Source organism: Ursus americanus, chromosome 32, assembly GCF_024610735.1.
Source record: "Ursus americanus isolate L20-20 chromosome 32, mUrsAme1.1.p, whole genome shotgun sequence".
In the NCBI taxonomy this organism is placed as follows: Eukaryota; Metazoa; Chordata; class Mammalia; order Carnivora; family Ursidae; genus Ursus; species Ursus americanus.
Genome location: NC_142158.1, coordinates 22812900 through 22824320, shown reverse-complemented (window position 1 = coordinate 22824320; position 11421 = coordinate 22812900).

Genomic DNA, 11421 nt, shown 5'->3' with positions numbered 1-11421 from the left:
TTGGAAATAAGGAAAAATAACAACTGGCATCACAGAAACACAGAGGATTATAGGAGATATTGTGAAAAATTATATGACAATAAATTGGACAACCTAGAAAAAATGAATAAGTTCCCATAATTCTACAATCTTTCTTCTTCCTTATCAGGAATAAATAGAAAATATGGACAGATTACTAGTAATTAAATTGAAACCTTAATAGAAAAACTCCCAACAAACAGAGTCTAGGACCAGATGGCTTCACAGGTGAATTCTACCAAACATTTAAAGCAGCGTTAATACCTATTGTCAAACTTCAAAAAATATAAAATGAAAGAAAATTTACGAATTCATTCTGCAAGGCCAGCATTACTCTGATACCAAAATTAGAGAAAGACCACAACAACAAAAAATCCAACAGGCCCATATCTCCAGTGAACCCAGAAGCAAAAATTCTCAAGAAAATATTAGCACACCCAATTCAACAATATATATTCACAACAATCATTTATTGCAGGAATGAAAGGGTGGTTTTATATTTGCAAATCAATGTGATACATCACATTAACAAGAGAAAGGATAAAAACCATATGATCGTCTCAATAGATGCAGAAAAGCATTTGACAAAATTCAATATCCATTCATGATAAAAAAAAAAAAACTCTCAACAAAGTGGGTATAAAGGAAAATACTTCAACACAATAAAGGCTGTATATGGAAAAACCCAAAGCGAACATCATACTCAATGGTAAAGTTTGAATACTTTTTAAGATTAGGAACAAGAATGTTCACTCACACCACTTTTATTCAACATAGTATTGGAGGTCCTAACTGCAGCAATCAAACAAGAAATAAAAGGCATCCAAATTGGTAAAAAATAAAAGTGTCACTGTTTGCAGATGACATGATAATATATTTAGAAAACCCCAAAGACTCCATCAAAAATCTACTAAAACTGATAAATGAATTCAGTAAAGTTTCAGGATACAAAATTAATATATAGAAATCTAGAATAGAATAGAATAGAATCATTTCTATACACTATTGAAGTAGCAGAAAGGGAAATTAAGAAAACAGTCTCATTTACAATTGCACCAAAAAGAATACAATACTTAGAAATAACTTTAATTAAGCAGATAAAAGACCTGATACTTTGAAAACTATAAGACATTGTTGAAAGAAATTGAAGACAACACAAATAGAAAGGCATACCATATTTATGGATTGTAAGGACGCTATTAAAATGTCCATACTACAGATTGAAAGCAATCCCTAACAAAATACCAAAAGCATTTTTTTACAGAACTAGAACAAATAATCGTAAGATTTGGATGGAATCACACAACACCTTGAATAGTCAAAGCAATCTTAAGAAGAACAAAACTGGAGGTATCAAAACCCCAGATTTCAAGATATACTACAGAGCTATAGCAATCAAAACGGTATGGTACTGCTACAACAATAGACACATAGATCAACAGAACAGAGAGAGAGCCCCCAGATAAACCCACACCTGTATAGTTAATTACTGTAGGACAAAGGGGGTAGAATATACTAAAGGGAAAAGACAGCCTTTTTGATATATGGTGGTGGGAAAACTGAACAGCTACAAGAAAAGTATGAAAACTGGGTCACTTTCTTACATCACACACAAAAATAAACTCAAAATGGATTGCAGACATAAATGTGAGATCTGAAATCATAAAACTCTTAGAAAAAAACATAGTAATTTTCTGGACTTTACCCTTATCAACATATTTACAGATAGGTCTGAGGCAGGGAGACAAAAGCAAAGTATTGGGATTACACCAAAATTAAAAGCTTTCCACAGTGAAGGAAATGATCAACAAAGTGAAAATGCAACCCACTAAATGGGAGAGGTTCTCTGCAAATGACAGATCTGATAAGGGGTTAATATCCAAAATATATAAAGAAGTTATACAGCTCAATGCCAAAAAATCCCCCCAAATGAACAGAGGACTTGAATAGACATTTTTCCAAAGAAGATGTACAGTTGGCCAACAGGTCCATGAAAAGACGCTCAACATCACTCATCATCAGGGACATGCAAATCAAAACAATGACATGTTACCTCACACCAGTCAGAATGGCTAATATCAAAAAGAAAAGAAATCTAGCCAGCGCTGGTGAAGATATAGAGAAAAAGAAACACACATATGCTGTTGGTGGGAATGTATATTGGTACAGCCATTTTGGAAAATAGGGTGGAGTTTCCTCATAAAATTAAAAATAGAATTACCATGTGATCCAATAATTCCCTACTGGGTTGTCACTCGAAGAACATGAAAACACTAATTCAAAAAGAGACTTATGATATGTATGCCCTACATTTATGGCAGCATTACTTCTAATTGCCAAGATACAGAAGCAACCCAAGTGTCCATCACTAGATGAGTGGATAAAGAAAATGTGGTGTATACACACACACACACACGAATATTAGTCACAAAAAGAATGAGATCTTGCCATTTGCAACAACGCAGATGGACTGGAGGGTATTCTGCTAGGTGAAAAAAGTCAGAGAGAGAAAGAACTATTACATGATCTCACTTCTTAGAATCCAAAAAACCAAAGAAATGAGCAAACAAAAAAACCCAGACCCCCAAACATAGAGAACTGGTGGTCGCCAGGTGAAAGGAGGTGGGAAAATGGGCAAAATAAAGGGGATTAAGAGATAAAAACTTCTGGTTATACAATAAGTCACAGAGATGAAAAGTACAACATAGGATATAGGGTCAATAACATTGTAGTAACTTTCTATGGTGACTACACTTGCTGCGGTGAACCCTGTGTAATGTATAAACTTGTGAGATCAATAGGTTGTACATCTGAAATGAATATCGTATATTAACTATACTTCAATAAAATAAATGGCAGGGATGCCTGGGTGGCTCAGTCAGTAAAGCATCTGCCTTTGGCACAGGTCATGATCCCAGGGTCCTGGGATCAAGCCCCACGTCGGGCTCCTTGCTCAGCAGGGAGCCTGCTTCTCCCTCTCCCTCTGCCACTCCACCTGCTTGTGCTCTCGCTCTGACAAATAAAATCATAAAAAAAATAAATGGCAAAATAAGACAGCATATGCAGACAGTTTAAGGGAAGGGTCTCCTTGAAAACGTAATCTCACCACAACTTTTAGAAAATGAATGACTTTTCACTATTACTAGCTTTCTGCATTAAGAAAATGACATGGTTCAAACTACCAACACCCCCCCCCCACAGATGAATAGATAAATAAGTCATGGTATATACACACAATGAAATATTCAGTCATAAAGAAGAAACTCTTCCCCCGTGGGACAACATAGTTGGAAATTGAGGACATTCTGCTAAATGAAATAAGCCAGACAGAGATAGGCAAATACTTTATGATCTCAACTATATATGAAATCTAAAAAAACCAAAAACCAACCCATAGAAAAACAAATCAGACAACATGGATGGATATTGAGGGCATCACGCTGAGAGAGGAGTCAGAGGAGTAAGAGGAGTGAGAGAGAGAGAGAGAGAGAGAGGAGTGAGAGGAGTCAGAGAGAGAAGGACAAATACTGTTTGAGATCACTTATACGTATAATGTAGAAAAGCTCAAGTCGTAAAAGCAGGGTAGAATGATGGTTAGCAGAGGCTGGGGGTTTGGGGAACTGGGGAAATGTTTCGGGGCAGGAAGTTGCAACTTGTGGATAAATAAGTCCCGGAGATCTAGTGCACAGCATAATGATTATAGACAACAACCCTGTATTATAAATTTCGGACTTGCTAAGCAATGAGATCTTAATAGTTCCTACCACAAATAATAGAAATACATGATATGATAGAGGTGTTATTTATTTCAATGAGTTTGAAATTGATGTGCTACCTGTAATCAAAAGAAAATACACTTTTTTTGGCTTTGTTTGGAATTCTTTACAATGGGCAGAGGTCATTTTTATGAAAACATTTGTTAAGAAACAAGTTATTCTTGTATAACTGGTTAAAAGCAGCCTTCACATCTGGCTGTGATAAACAATGGGGCAGTTTAGAGTTGTACACTGGGATTCAGACACCGCTTCTCCCACTTCCTTGTCGCGAGCTTGTGAACACGTGATTTAGTTTTTTATGCCTCACTGCCCTAAATAAGTGACATTAGCAAATGCATTAAAGAGTGGCATTTAAGTAGTAGAGAGACACATGCATATATAATTAAGTTCTTCTTTGAGGATAATTAATGAAATATAGAACACTCTGACCACTTTGCCCTGATGTCCCTGGATCCAGGCCCTGAAATGCTTGTTTTTTACAAGAGAAAGTAGCATGGAAGGCAGGAGGCGGCGCTTATCTGGTCTCCCTGTTTAGGACCCTGGAAGAGGCCCCCTCTCAGAAAGACCTACTCAGCCTGGAGACAGCTGTGCTGCCTGGGAGGTGAGCACAGTTAGGCCCAGAGAGGCCTGCGGTTGTTTCTGATCCCCCTGAACTCCCATGTGAGGTGGACCCTGGATGGAGGTCCAGAGAACCACTTTGGGGGTTTTCCCAGGGAGGGCTGAAGGACTGAAGGACTCACCTGCAGAGGCTGGGGTGGGTCCCTGGGCCTGCAGACTGGTTGGAGAGCTTTGCAGGGATCTGGCGTCTGAGTTCTGTGAAAGCCCAAGTCAGCCAGGAGGAGATCCAACTCTGGGTAAATGGAGAAACAGAGCAGCTGCCATCAGAGCTGGCTAAGGCTATGCGTGGGGGGCAAGGGGACAGTGCGCTGGAGACCAGACTCGAAAGACCTTTAAAGACCTGACTCTTCCCTGTACTGTAACACACAGCCCTCAGCTCACACACCCGAGGAAGAGAAGTGGGCAAAGGGGACATATTAATTAGGGTTCTCGAGCGAAACAGAACCAATGGGAGATAATTCTCTCTCTCTCATCTCTGTCTCTGTCTACAGTTCGCTAGCTGGAGACCCAGGAGAACCAGCCAGTGGTGTAGTTCTGAGTCTGAAGGTAGGAGAAGACGGATGTCCTGCTTGAAGACAGGCAGAGAAAGAGCAAATATTCTCTTATTCAGTCTTTTTGTTCCAGTCAGGCATTCACTGGATTGGATGAGGCCTGTCCACACTGTGGAGGGCAATCTGCTTTGCCCAGTCTACCGACGGGAAGACCTTAATCTCATCCAGAAACACCCTCACAGACACCCCAGAATAATGTTTCACCAAATCTCTGGGCACCCTGTGGCCCCGTCAAGGTGGCACATAAAATTATCTATCACAGGGAGCCATCAAGAAACAGAAGTTTTCCTAAAAGTGATGGCATATTAGCTGAAGGGAATGTTTACATGGTCAGATTGGACTACGTTTAATCAATATAGTTTTAATTATTTTTCTTTTCATCCCACTAACTACTAAATGAGAGATGGAAGGGAATAGATGAATGCCAAGAAAAAAAAATTTACATCTTCTGGGCATCTTCAGTCACAAATAAAGATACACTACGTGTGGTCACGCCACTAATGTTCTGTAGTCTGTTTTTTCCATACAAACATGTATCACAGACAGCTTTCTGGATTAATATGGATCTCCCTAAAAGTCATTTTAAGTATTTGTTTAGTATTTCATGGTCTATAAATATCACAATACCCAGACTCCTATTGATGGACATTGAGGTTGTTTCTAATTATTCACTCATAGAAAATGCTATGATGAACGTCAACAAGGAGGATTTAAATACGCACAGTTCACCCCCAAAAGCTTTCCAATTCCCAACAGCTGTTTTTGCTATATTACAGAGAAAAATTACTTGTATTTATTCTTCATACAGGAGTATGGTAATAAAAAGAATAGGAATTTGACAAGGAGTTCGTAAATGGCTATGGCGTGCACAGAAACGGGGCCCTGCATGCCCGCCCACTTGTCCCAGCCCAACTAGGACCATAGGGGCAAGATGATGGAGCGTGAGGTGGTGATCATTCATGCCGCTCTGAAAATTCTGTTCGCCTGCCACTCACAGGGTACCAGACTTCCCTGGGCTCTCTTGGTTGCCAGCGGGGAGGCAGAGGGGGTAAGGCTGTGCACGAAGTGTGCCTCTGCTTTCCTACTGAGATGATGAACTGGGGGAGGCAGGAGAAGCTGGGGCCACCTGCAGAATGGCCAGCAGTCCTATCTAAACCATCCAGGGTGCAAGCTGCCACGGGCGAGCTCTGTTTATCGAGAGCCGCGTGTTCTCTACTGCAGGCTACTGCATGGCTTCAATTAGACTTTTTGACTGATGGCCAGTTTAATGAGCCTATTTACAGAGGGTCATTCAACATGGCAATTACACCTATAAATCTATTTGCAGCAGGACTCGAATAACCTTCTGCACATAGCCCTGTATAAAACTGCTGTCTGATTAATTAACATTAATTTCCCTGCCGTCTGGAACCGGCTGCAGTTGGTGTGAATGCTTCCAGCTCCTCTCTGCAGGCCCTGTGTGAATGGCAGGGGTGCCCTGGGTGGGGGGAGCATTTCAGGGGCTGGGGGGTGGGGAAGGCTGGTGGTCATGTAGTTGCTATTCCAAGGAGGTTCTTGGTTTTTCTTCCATCCCTCCGTTCTTTCTCTGGTCCGATTTGATTGATGTTTCGGGGCAGTGTCATATACAGGGGGCAAAACTCAATTAATTGGATATGAAATATTTATAACCCTGCTGTATGTGTCTATCAGAGAAGAGCCCTTAATAGATCTTCTCATTAGTATGAGCCGGTGACTCATTTTTCTGCTTTCACAGTCATTTGGAATTAAAATCCAATTAATCTAATATCCCTGTGAATGTTATTAAATTATTGGGAAAACTGCATTCAGGAGATAGGGTGAGGGGAAGAAGCTGGCCTCATGGGTACTCATTTCCTCTGCAAAGCACACAATGCTGGGGGGACCAGCCCCCTTCCTTTGGGCTCTTTTAGCATTTGGGTTGTGTCTACACTTGGCAAATAAAGCATAGGATTATGAATCAGGGGCTTTTAGCTGCCAATATGGATACTGCCAAAGCTCATACCACCACCACCACCACCACCACCAGAAACCAGTATTCTGAAAAACTGCCAAAGCATTTGCAAGATTATCATTAAGTGAAGAGGTAAGACTTTACACTGTTTGAAGCAGTTCTAGGGTACTCTCTTTAAGGTAGAAGCAGTATTGAGAATGAAGAGTAAATTGGAAGCTCCCAGGGTCTATGCTGTTCTAGAATACTGTGATTTTATGAGTTCTTAATCTGGGTACCTTGTAAAAAAAAAATCAGCAATAACAGTATGATTGCATAGGAATGGCAAGTAGAACAAAAAGACAAAGGCCTCTCCTTGTATTTGGAAAAACAGGTACCATTGTTATCATTAACAAATTCCCATGTCACATGGCATTTTGTTTGTCCAATAGTTCTGGGGGGCGCTTGAAATTTTTGCCTTTTTCGCGAAGGGGGAGAGGAAGAGATGTTACAAGAGGGGTGAGCAGAAAGTTTGCCAGTTGACTGATATTATGAAATTGTGGTGTGTAAGTTGGATGTTGCAAACTCCAAACATTAGTTATGGCTGGGACAGGATCCTAGGCTTTCAAATTCCTCCCTCCTTGCTCCGTCCAGTGCTACAACTGGATAATTGACTGAGTCCTACCACATGCCAGGCACTGTGCCAAGGGTGACAGTGCTGGGTATTGTATACACATATTTATAACCAGAAATGTTCTCCAAAAGATGTGGTGATGAAAAAGAATTGGCCCCCAACTTGAGAAGCTTCTCGATATGAAAATAAATAATTTGAGATATGATGGGTTGAAAGACTTTGCTACAGGAGTGCAGCAAGGAGACCTAGTCAGAGAGAGCTTCCTGGAGGTGGTGAGTGACTGGATATGTTCCCAAGTATTAACAGATTTCTGAGTGTCTTGTTTCCCTCCTATACTATAAATTGAGGGATAGGACTATTTCTTACATTTTCTACTGCATCTCATCTGAAGTAAGCCCTCTGCTAAAGAATATAGTTGATACTTGTTAACATTTGTTGAAGGAAAGATTACCTAGCATTTAATTTCTGTAAAAAAAAAAAAAAAACTTTTCCAAATGTAATTTATTCCATGGTTTTTCATTTCCTCTTGTTCTTAGCTTTCAAAAATGGCTTCTCTGATTATAAATGTCACTGGTGGGAGTGTAAATTCATACAGCCTCTATGGAGGGCAATTATAGCCCTCTCTATTAAAATTTATGAATGTATTTACCCTTCTGACTCAACAATTGCATTTTGGGGAATTATTCTATAGATAAATTTGCACATATGTGAAATTATATATATACAAAATTATTCATTGCATTAATGTTTTTGGTAGTAAAAGATTAGAAACAAACCAGATGTCTGCCATTAAGGGATTAAATAAATTATGGTACATCCATACAACAAAATATTATACAGTTATAAAAGAAAGGAGAATGTTCTCTGTGCACTGATACGAAAAGGTCTTTGAGATAAATTAAGTGAAAATGTAAAGTTCAGAACAGAACATATGGTAGACTACCTTTTGTGTCAAAAGAGGGAGGAAAGAAATTTTCTGATTGTAGAAGTATAAAGATTTTGAGAGAGAAACTAGTTACCTCTGGGAAATGATGTGGGATTAGGCAGAGGTTAAGGAAGGGAAACACTCAACTATAATTTAAAAAAGAAAAAAGATGAGAAATCATTTTTTTCTTTCTTTTTTTTGGTAGTTAAAAATTGTACTTAAAAGTTAACAGACCATAAAGTTGACTCTTAGGGTGTATGGGTCTGTGAATTTTAATGCATGGGGCCATCACAAAACTACCATCAAACTGCTGAATAGTTTTATCCTCCCTCAAAATTCCCTCTGTAGTTACACCCTGGGCCCCCAACAACTGGCGACTTGAACTCGGTTATCCACTGCCATAGTCTCGTCTTTCTGAGAATGTCTGATAAATGGAATATTGCACATAATCTTCTGAGACGGTCTTATTTTACTCACACAAGGCCTTTGAGATTCAAGTTGCTGTGTGTGTAAACAGTTGGGTCCTATGTGTTACTGACTGGTAGTCCAAGGTACGGATGAGCCATAGTTTATCTGTTCACCTGTTGAAAGGCGTTGCGTTATTTCCATTTTTGGCAATTGCAAATGAAGCTGCTATAAGAATTGATGTACGTATTCTCGTAGGAACAGGTTTTCATTTCTGTAGGGTAAGTACCCGGAAGTTGGGTCACTGGGTCGTGTGGCAAGTGAACGTAGACGTTTATGAGAGACTGCCAAACTCTCTTCCCAAGGGGCTGTACTCTTTTCCGTTCCCTGCAATAACGTGGGAGCATTCCAGTTCTTCACATCCTCAACAGTACTTGGTATGGTCAGTATTTTAAATTTTAGCAATTTTCATAGGTCATTGTGGTTTTAGTTTAAATTCTCCTAGTGGACTATGAGGAGCTTATTTGCCATTCTTCTGTCCTTTGCCATTCTTCTTTCTTACATCCTTGGTGAAGGGTCTATTAACTTTTATTATCTATATCTAGAGCTTTTAAACAACGTGAATGCATTAGTTGTTTGAGAGTTAATTTTTAAAAATGGCTGCCTTATCCTCAAGGCCCCAGAGCCTATGTTCCTCTTCGGGAAGAGACTGTGGGCATGGTAAATAACTGCGTAACAACCCAGCTTGTTTCCATTTTGAAAGTGAGAGTGATAATCCTTAATCCACTGACCCAGAGATGCCTCTTGTGGCGAAAGGGAGTGACCAGATTACCTAGGCTTCCCTTGGTCCCACAAAGAGCTAAAACAAAAACAGAAATCTTGGGTTCTGAAACACTGGTCAGGACAAAGACCCCGCGAACGTCCCTGCTTCTGATCATGGTGCCAAATCTTTTGGCAGGAGTGGAGCTTTTGTCCAGATACACGTAGCCATTGTTATGTATATTTGTTTCTGGGTGTTAAATTCACACTTGGCAGAGATTTACCTAAACAAACCAACCTAAAGTTTCACGCTGGCACTAGAAATTTGGAATTACTTTTGGGCGGTCCTGAGGACCCTCTCTGGAGCTATTCTTCCTCTATTTTACTGGTGGGAGCATGGAGTCCTATTTGTCCTACGTCCACTTGGCAGGAAAATCTGTCACCAGCACTTAAATCGGGAGAAAATGAACTCACAGCCTCCCAGTGGCCCAACATCAGTTTAATTCAAATCAGCAAACATTTCGAACTCTTGCTTTATGCCTGGCCTGTGCTAGAAATACCCAAATCGTCTCCGGTCTCAAGAACTCATCCAAAGTAGCATTCATTATAAGGAGCACCATAAGGATGGCCCAGGAGGTATAAAGCCAGCCTCCGTCCTCATTGCACATGTGAGAAAGCAGAGGCCGAGAGAGGGTAGATAATAAAACGTGGGAGAGCTGGGATCGCAGCTCAGGTCTACCGGACTCTCAAGCCCATGTTCTTTCTCATACATTAGTGATTGATTTATTTTGTCATCAAGATTTTTGGGCTTATTCATAAACCTACAACTTGATCTGCCATATTCAGGGGAAATTGAGGCATTACATTTGAAGCCGCTAAAATACAGGATACCTTTAAAAAGTATAGAAGTAAATATCCTCATCCCCCTTGGAATAAATTTTAGTGAATTAAGTCTCAATATCTTTAAATTAAAAACCATAAGCCTATCACACTAAGGCCATAAATCAAACCAATCCTAAGTGGCTAAGCGGCTTCCCACAGAGTGCATGTCCCAATGGCCAAGAAACGATGTCACTTTCCTAGTGGGCTCCACGAGGGGGAAAGGGTCAGCTTCTGCTAAATCTAAAAGGGTCAGCATACTGCTAAATCCTGTATAGGAAGGATTATCATACACTGTGTAAGCTGGAAGCTTAATAACCTGCAATGGTCCTTACTACAAGGAGACAGTAAGTCCTAGGTGCCCTCGAGGACTTAAACAGACTCCTAGTGAAGGTTATGGCGTAGACAAGAAGTTTCGGGAAGCGTCTGAAGATACAGAGTGTCAGAAGACCCTGCCCTCCCTGCCGACAGCCCCAAGCTTGGTTTGCACACCTCCTCCCAGAAACAGGCAGCACCCAAGAAGCAAAGAGTTTGCTCATTCCAGCCATGTCCTTCAGATGCTGACATTTTTCACCATCTGAGTTAAATCTATTTCAAAGCATGCTAGTGCTAATTTTGGGGGGGGGGTTTGCTTTTTGAAGGAATTCTAGTAGCTCCAATGTCACATCAGGTAAAGAGCCCACAGGTACTGTGGTTTATCACAAACATTCCTATCAATAATAGTGAGAACTGCATATTTATACAAAGGAAATAAAGGAGTAGGTGAGAAAGACATTGCAATGTACTGTAAGCCTGCTGAATTTTCAGTGTCAGCCAAATTGGAAATTCATCAAATCTGGTGAAAAACCCCTCTTCCCACCACAACCTTGATCACCACCAAATGACAACAACACCATTTGAGAGAGGCCGGC